This window comes from Lepidothrix coronata, unplaced genomic scaffold, assembly GCF_001604755.1.
Source record: "Lepidothrix coronata isolate B3197 unplaced genomic scaffold, Lepidothrix_coronata-1.0 Scaffold23, whole genome shotgun sequence".
In the NCBI taxonomy this organism is placed as follows: Eukaryota; Metazoa; Chordata; class Aves; order Passeriformes; family Pipridae; genus Lepidothrix; species Lepidothrix coronata.
The window spans coordinates 1,416,497-1,425,687 of NW_016690203.1; the positions used below are offsets into that span (position 1 = coordinate 1,416,497).

The 9,191-nt window shown below is 38.0% G+C and overlaps 1 long non-coding RNA gene across 1 annotated transcript in view; it reads right to left on the minus strand.

Annotated features, from left to right (window-relative positions):
• Nucleotides 1-489: 489 nt before the first annotated feature.
• The window catches only part of LOC108494142, a 10,041-nt gene continuing 1,339 nt past the window's right edge, over nt 490-9,191 (minus strand). Inside the window, exons 3-4 of the long non-coding RNA XR_001873755.1 lie at nt 1,288-1,417; nt 490-810 (exon numbers count right to left, since the gene is read on the minus strand). This is a non-coding gene — a long non-coding RNA (uncharacterized LOC108494142). The remainder of the gene's footprint in view (nt 811-1,287; nt 1,418-9,191) is intronic.

Sequence of the window (9,191 nt, forward strand, 5' to 3'; positions counted from 1 at the left end):
CTGGCTATCAAATCTTGGACATCTGTTTGATAGTTTTGACTTGTAATTATTATGATGCATCCTTAAAGAAACAAATCAGAGTAGACAGTGGAAAACACTAAAAGAAAGTAGAACCTGGTCTGTTGCTAGGGCTGATGTGGAATCAACAAATACTTTTTTTTTTCTTTTTTAAAATAAACTAGCATTTTTTCTACTTTTCTACATACTGAAAACATAGTACAATGCATTTGGTGCTGTCAGTTTAAACTGTGAATCATTTGGTAGAATTACATCCTCAAAAAAAAAAAAGATACTATTATTGCTTTTACTATGATGTATTTACTGTGGCACATACTTGCAAAATGAAGAACCCAAAATAATACTCCTAACACCCTATTCAGACACTCAGACTTAAGCAGACTGAAATCAAAGGACCCATTGCTCTCCTTTAATTCAACAGGATTTGTGAGGGTACGACATGTTAAGAATATAAGGCCATTTTTACTTTGATTCCTTAATAAGTGGACTTAGGATCCTAACTGGAAAGCTGTAACTTATGTGCATAGCAAGGGGGTTAAGGTGGCACAGGGTTAGGTGGGAAGGCATCGTAAGTTTCTTTGCTCTGTTTCAACATTCTGAAATTTGATGCCATTCACCAGGGGTCTCCTAAGTGTAAAAGTTTGTCTCCTCTTTTTAAATTGCCACCTGCTCAGGGAAACGCTAATCCATTAAGGTCAAGCAGTTCTGAGAAGGTGCTGCAGTGCCTGCGGCAGCCTCTTGAGTTTCACTTCTAGCAGCTGCAGGAAGATGAAGTCGGGATGGTCCTCGTTACTGAAATTAGACAGATCAGGAAGTAAACAGAGCTTGCCTTTCATCTGATCTGGCTTTGAGATGGGAAAGGTTGGGGAAGGGGGGCAGAGCAGAGGGTGAATTCCTCTTCTAATTACTTTATGGGTCAGTTCTCCAGACTTTGTGTCAATGTCAGACATGCATAATCTTTTTTTTATTTTTTTAATGAGAGAAAAGAAAAAAAATCTCATGGACTACTGAAGACTTTAGGGTTTACTATCATTTAGTTCTCAATACCATGACTTGCATGGGGATTATTATACTGTCCTTTGGGAATGACCAGCCACTAGATCTAAGACAGGAAGAGCCATACTGTCTGAATAAACTTTTCACCTTCTTTACTTAGGGAAAGCTTTGCCTTTTGCGTTCATTGCTTGCCTTCTTTTCTCTGAAGTTGATTTGAGGATTATGAAAGGTGCTGGACTGATAGTACAGGCTGGAGCCCTCTGTTTTTCATACCTGAACCACTGGGATAGCAGTCCTATGAGAATCAGGTGCCACCTCCATAGCAAAGGCTTCCCACATCATCTCCCCTCTCTGCAGCCTGCGCATCATCACCTTGAAGAACTCCCTGATTTGCAGATAGTGACTTTGGAAAAGAGAGTAAAAAACCTGAATGATGGAAGGTCATTCAGAAGCAATGTATAGGTGTGTTCAGCATGAGCTATAACTCATAGCAGTGGTTCAGATGTGGTCCAGCAAATGAATGAACCAGACTCAATTTTGTTTTGTCTCGCTGAGAGCCAGTATTGTCTGGGATCAGCTAGTGCAAAAGCAGACTTTTCAACACCTTTTTTGGGTATCATAGGCTGTGATTATACGAATTCCATAGGCATAGGCAGCCCTACTGCTTCAGTCCCTGCTTTTCACACACCCACTTGGAGTACTATTTTCACAGGGTTTTTAAGAGCTGCTTTAGAGAGCTGCGATAATCCAGGGGATTAGTGAGAGCCAGAGGGGAGCCAGACACATGATGCCCCACAACTGAAACATGCAGATGCTTTGCTTTGATGTGATAAGGTGCAATGAAGCCTTTTAAAACTGAAATGAGGGAGTATTTTGTAGAGCACTGCAGCATCCACTGCAGCTCTACCAGGGTCATCAGAAGCCGAGTTGCTGTGAAGACAGCTGGTTCACTATTTGATTCAATTAATTTTTTGCCCCCCCTGATTCTGCTCAGCCAGACTTCTCTCCTTCACCTTCCCCCACTCCTCTGTTCTCTCAGTCTTTGGGGCAATGGTGCTGAGCAAGCAAACTGTATTTTACATCTGGTATCCCCAGCGAGATGGAAAGATACCCTCCTCCAGAGTCAGTTATGTCTGCATTGTAGGTAGCCAGAAGGAACCTTTTGACAGGATGAAAATAGACGTGTTCTACTAACCTCTTTCTTCCTCTAACTTGCAGCAGGCTTTTCAGTATCCCAGAGCCAATAGTGTATTTTGAAACTTTTATCTCCTCTTCTAAACTAGGCAAGATACCCAGGCTCCTACCTTACCCTCTATAAATTCTCAGCATGTTTCTCCACCAAAGACAAACAAATGAAGCTACATTTCTTTTTGCATAACTGTTTCTTAAAATATATACAGAAAATCTCCAGCATGCAAACATATGCAAAGATGTACATGTTTAATCATATATCTGTATTTCTCTTTCTATATATGTACAACTTACTGGGGGATCAGGATATTCAATTGTCAATTTTCATTCATGCAAGAAATCTGTATGCACACAGTTGATGTCAGTTATGGCATTAGGCTCTAATGAGGATTAGATTGTGTTGAGCATTTTATAGAGATCAGAGGAAACACAATCCCTATGCCAAAGTACTTTCAACCTACATAGTGCAAAATAGAAATAGTGGATAAGGTGATAGAAGAAAACTTCTTTTCTAGTTAGAAAACTCATTTTTTATAAGACTATGTCAAAAAGTCTGTTTTTCCCTGATGTTATAAAAGCACAAAAATTTAGTAGCACTTAAGTTTTAAAGTTAGTAATTCATAAATTCACCAGCAACTCTCAGAATTTCTTTGAATCTCCAAGGATGCACACGATCAGGATTGTTTAAAAATATGACTCACTGATTACAGTAAATCTGCAGACTACAGATTGCAAAGTATGCTCTAAGGTGCCACCAAGATGTGCCCTCAAGCCCTGCAGATTGAGTTTTGAACCAGAAAATACTAACTTAATTGAAACATCAGTAAAATACCATCACAGATCCAGATCTTGAAGCCAGATATTTTTGCTTAGATCTTAGAATCTATACAGATTGAATTCTGAATGAAGTTATTGAAAACTAACCTTCAGGCTCATAATGACAGTATGGGACCAGAATGCATTCAGAAGCCATCACATACTACAAATCTCAGAACGATAGATAGGATAGGAAGAGACACTACTGTCTGTTCCTTTGTGATACTTTTGCACTGTTTCCTCTTTTTTTCTTCAACACTTCAAACTTCTATTTCTCACATCTTAGGTGAGAGTCCTAAGTGGTAAGGGGGAGACAACTATAGAGTCATTGCTTATGTGTGTAAATAATTACTGGAGGTTTTGCTTTCATTCTTGAAACCTCCAAATTTGTCATTAAATAGAATTGTTGAGGTTTTGGCCAGCCTAACTTTGCTCCACCATATACTGGGCAAACCATCTTGTCTTTGGGATGTAGTTGGAAGAGGTCTATTATGATTAGTATAAATCCTGATGGAAAATGAAGTCTTTATTGGAATGTTTATATTATTCCATCATACAAGGACAGTCTTGCTAACTAGACCATATTCCTCCACTGCCAGCTTCATTTAAGAAGAATTGTAAGCAGTACACAGTTGGGATTTTGTCATTATGAATAAACAGTTATTTAAATGCAATCCAGAAGAGATATATCATTAGTATATTGCTAGTTATATCTCTTTCCTTGGCACATACCTTTACCTCTTGTTATCTGACACAGTCCTAAAATGAATATTTAGTGAAAAAATACTAACTGAATTCTAAAAGAGCATCTAGTCAGGACTGGACACAATGTGAATATTTCTAAAATAATGACAACAAACCATCAATCAAACCAGAAGTATTGTTCAAATAGATCAATAATTGCAAAGAAACTGCTCCTGACATGAGCTGAGCTCTGTAAAAATCATATTTTGTAATAACCTCACATCAGCAAATCTCTTCAAGATGATCTTTTTAATGTGCGATATCTTGGTTTCAAAATCCCTGGAAAATAAGTGATTATCTCTTTCATTTTAATGTTCCAAAGGTATGGCACCACATATTCTTTCAAAAGTCTCTTGACTAAGGGAACAGAAGATGTTAGCCCCTTTGTGAAGGGGAAAGCTTTAAAAAGCTCTTATTATTATTCTGGAAAATGCAAACAAAGCTCAGGAGGAGTCCCTGTTAGGAAGCCATTTGCATCCCTTAGAATGACTTAAAACTGATGCAGACGACAACTTGAGTGACTTCTTACCCTCTGTGGACCTCGAAGGCTCAGGTAGAAAAGGAAGTTAAATATTGAAATTATTTTTCTATTGAAAGACACAAAAGCTGATCTGATGTTTAGGCCTTCTGTCCCTGCTGCTGGGCCTTTGGCACTTTATCATCTGTGACCTTGATTGAGGGAATCACTGGTCTCCATTTTATCAACAGCCAGTGACTGCACAATGCCTTGCTGATATTGGCAGCACATGGTGCTGCTTCAAAATTGGCACTGTTTCACTTGAGAAGTTAGCTCTTTTTTACAGATTGTTTTATCTCCTGGCAACATTAAGATTTTCTTTGCAACAAATTCCACATAGCTCTAGGACAGCAAACTGGATTTGGTGACTCCACCCAGATTCTGTCCACAAAATCACAGAGAAGTAGAGAAGTGTTTTTGGGCAATTGACTCTGGGAGTTTAGCATGTGTTAAGATATTCTAAAGAACAGAAAGCTTTCCTGAATTGAAGAAACGGTAAATGGAAATCAAAGGCAAGTGACAACAAAGAATGCATTTGAAGACTTTTTTCCTTTATAGAAGACCAATGTACCAACTACTAAACCCACATTTTTAGGTAAAATTTACTCTATGCCAAAAATAAGATATCTTTTACAGAGAATTCCATCAGAAATGCTACAAAAATATGTGAAGGACCAACAAGTTCTTTGATCAATAGATCTGATTCAATAATATGCAGAGATATAACATGACAACTCAGATGTCTTAGCAGAAATTATTGACACTACTATTTGTTATATAACACAATTTGATGGAAATTAACCAAAATTTCTAACATACGATGCTCATCTAGAAGATCAGAGTTTGCCTGAGCAGTCTGTGCAGTCAACAGCAGCTTCACCATCGACTTAGTAGGAGCAGAAAAAAGCCAGTGAGCACAGAGAAGAAACAAGAAGGGAGCTTGACCAGTCACACAAATGCTAGAGAAATTATCACACAAAGAGCTTCAAAGGAGCCCCAACCTCAGAGTGCTTTCCTGGATGCAATTACTCTTCTGACGCATGGAGCCACAGATTGTCATAAACTAAAAGCACACTTACTGAAGAAAGCGCTATAAGGCCAGCCAGCCATTGGACACACTGTATTCCAGTTTTGTCTCCTTTGGGCTCACCACACCCAGCCTGGATCTCTGTCCATCAGCCACAGACAATGAGTGTCTGGGCTATATGACACAATAAGCATGTGTGGCGAAATCATAGCCCGTTGAAGTCAACATCGAGGCTGCCATTGACTACCACAGGGGCAGTATTTCATGCAGTCACAGTTGTCTACACAAAATGGAATAGCTTTTTAAGCTGCCCTCTTCACTCTTCCATTTTCTGTCTTCTACAGCAGCACATTTGGGGGTAAACTAGGACTAGTGGGAGTCAGTGAAATATTTTTCAGGACACACTTTTAGTGGAGTTTGCCTTCTTTTGGCAGCTGTGTCCAGAGATGCAGAGGAAACCCTATTGCAATCAGGAACTTTGTAGCACTGTGGTTAGCTGTCAAAGTAAGGGAGTCCATAATTGGTAGGCTGACAGTGATTGCAAAGGAATGAGATATTACTGCTTCTTCTTATTTGAAATTGAAACCTTATTTTAGCAAGGTGATAAAGATCAATCTTCCTGAAATTTGGAAGATAATTTACAATTATTCTGGGTTTTGGCGAAATGCTAAATAAAAGCTGACCATCACATAGCACGGTGGTGTTCTGAGCTTGCTTAGAGCTTCTAGGGACGACAACAAATAAAAATAGTAAATAATAATCATAGCAGCCAGTGATGCCTCTTAAAAGATCGAATATTCAGAAAAACAAAGAAGAAAGACATTCTTGAAAAACTGAAGTTGATGTCCACAGTGTCAGGTGAGAAGAAATAACATAAGGAAAATTAACAACAGTTATATTTTAACTTTTCAGATGGACCAGGATGTTGCTTCCAGCTTTACTGAGAAGCTCAAATTCTCTTGGATTACATATCTAGAAATTTGGAGGCCAGCCATGATTGGGTAATTGAGAATAAAAGCAGTCTCTTCTTGGCAGCAAGAATATAATAGTGCCTCTGTTACTACACTTGTTTTCCTCCTTATGCCGGGTTTCTTGCTCGTATCTGATTCATGCTGAAAGAGTAAGGATGTGCACTAGGATCAGAAAGCAGCATGCAGGAGCATGGATGTTTCTTTTGCAGAGGAATGGCACTGCATTTAATGAATGTCCTCAGCCTTAGTTCATTCGAAAGGATTTCATAATGAAGCCCATTGTTTAATCTTCTCTCCTTCCATTGTTAGTAACATTCTAATTATAATAATTATTATTTCTTGGCATTTACATAACACTTTGCATCTTCAAAGCATTCACTAGCTATGAATCATATTGCTCACCAGTTAATTTATAGAACTGGCCATGATTTCCCTGCTAATTTTTTGAAAGTAAAACAGTTTTTAAAGTCCTGATTTTATGATGTGGAGAGATACAGTTCCTATTAGGTCATATTTGAATCTGAATATCTGGAGGATTTGGTCTGGCAAAGTAGCCTAGTTCCTTTGGGAAAAAACAAGGACCACAACATGTAGATCTGTGGCATTCAACAGCTCAGAGGAATATCGAACAGGATCCAAAACAGATATGTAGATTTGATCCAACAAATTCAAATAGAATATTTAGTTGATTATTATTAAAAACACTTTCACAATTTAAAAAAAAAATCCAGAAAAAATACCAGAGACATTTTAAATATTGCAATTTAGAACACATAAATTTTGAAGTAATGGAATTTCTTTCAAGATGAATGTCCAAGTTTTCATCAGCCCTGTTAAGTCCAAAGCTGTGACAGAGCACTGTGCCATTTTCCTCTCCTCTAACTGGTGGCTGTGTGAACTATGGTCTCAGAAAACAAATCGGGAAATCACTGTCTCTAGATACTGAAGAATGAGCACAGGAAATGGTGTTCTTAAATAAGGAAAAGCCAATGCTGGGATTCCCAAACTTCAGATGGACACAAGTACCTTCCCAACATGGGAACACAAGACTATTCACTCATCTCTCGTCGTTAGTGACTTTAAAGGAACTTGTGTATTGACCCAGAGGACAAAGTCTCCTTTCTTTCAAATTTGTGCTACCTTTGACCTTCACACAGAAAACCATGACTTTTCACCTTCTGATGGCCTGAGAGGCACATGAGCTTGGGTTTGGTCCATAGATGATATTAAACAATTACTCTCAACAACAAACCAGATAATCTGCCAAGAAAATAAGCACTACTGCATTTAACTTTATAGGAGATGGTTACTCCTGGTCTATGTATATTAATGAGTTTTGAATGAGTGACGTTTAATAAAATATTCACTATCTCTTCAACTTTCTTTCATTTCTTTTCTTGCTTGAGCCCTTTCATATTTGAAAATTAATTATGCACACCATATATAACCAGGGTGAAAATGAGACTTACATGGAACCTTTCCAGCTCTTCATTACATATTTAATTGTTAAAATAATCAAGCTATCCATCACGTAATCTGCCACCCAGTCGTCTGTCACCTTGGAACCAGTCAGAGAGATCACAGACAGAGAAGTGTGGAAAGGAAAATTTCACATCTCTTGTGCTGAAAAATTTTGCCATTGAGAGGAATGGTCTTGCTGTGACATATCTGCATTGTATTTCCATAGATAACAAACAACAGCATCTTCATGGCATCTTCTATGATTTGGGTTTCCTCCCTTTAAGGACTAAAAACTATGTCCATGTTCTTTAGCACAGAAGGAAAGTTCTTTAGCACAGAAGAAATTCAAACTCTTGTGTTTTCTCGTTGATTTTAGAGCCAGCCTAAGAACTGTATGAAGTACACGGTGATCTGGCCAGCATTTAATAGTAGCTACATGTTATGTGATGCTTTTCATCAAAAAGCTTGTCCATGCACTTCACTAAAATGCTAGGTAGCATAGACCTAGCATTTAATGGATGGTGAAACAGAAACTCTAGAACAGTATCAGGCTATAACAGTAATCCTTCAAACATAACAAGGCACTTTGTAAAGCTGAGTCCTTTGACACAGAAAGCCACAAAACAAACATAGGAAGAAGGATGAAACTTCCATCTTCTGAGTTTGACCACAGTGCTCTTTCCACTGAGCTTTCCACATACTGAGAGCTGCATGAAATCTTCTGGGATGTTTCATTTAAATCTGGGGTTCTGTGCTGCAGGATCAGAAGCCAATATGATGCCACGAATGCAGAATATTTGAATGATGTAAAGTATGAAGAATTCAACCCTGGAGATTTTCAGTGGTCTCCCAGAAATTTAGAAAGTACAGGAGTAAAGGTATGAAGAGGAACAAAATTGTTTTACCAACCTGAGTGTCAGGCCCCAACTATCTCACATGCCAAATGTTCGTAGTGGCACCAGGAAAACAATAATGCACGTTGCAGTAAGAACATTTTTTAAGTGCAGGTATGTTTCAGTGGTCATAAAAATATAACTCATTTTCAATTCATTTCAGTGGATGGGGTGCAAGTTTTAATGCTTCATATTTTACTGAAAGCATCATAGTACTATATGCTAGAGAGAGAAGGATCACAAAGAATATCTAATTCTTACACCGCATCCCACAGCTTGAGGTAAGATTTTCAAAGGCATTTTAGTGGGAACAGAGTAGCCCAGTTAGTATATTTAAAACCAATCTCCTTATGTATTTCTCTATAAATGAAGCATAATTTCAATTTAATAGAAAATTTTACATAACCAAGAGTGGGCTTAAAACTAGACAGGTCTAATAGACCTCAGCAACTCTGTAGCTTTAAATGACTACTGTCTAATGTTTTAAGCCCACTCTTGGTTATGTAAAATTTTCTATTAAATTGAAATTATGCTTCATTTATAGAGAAATACATAAG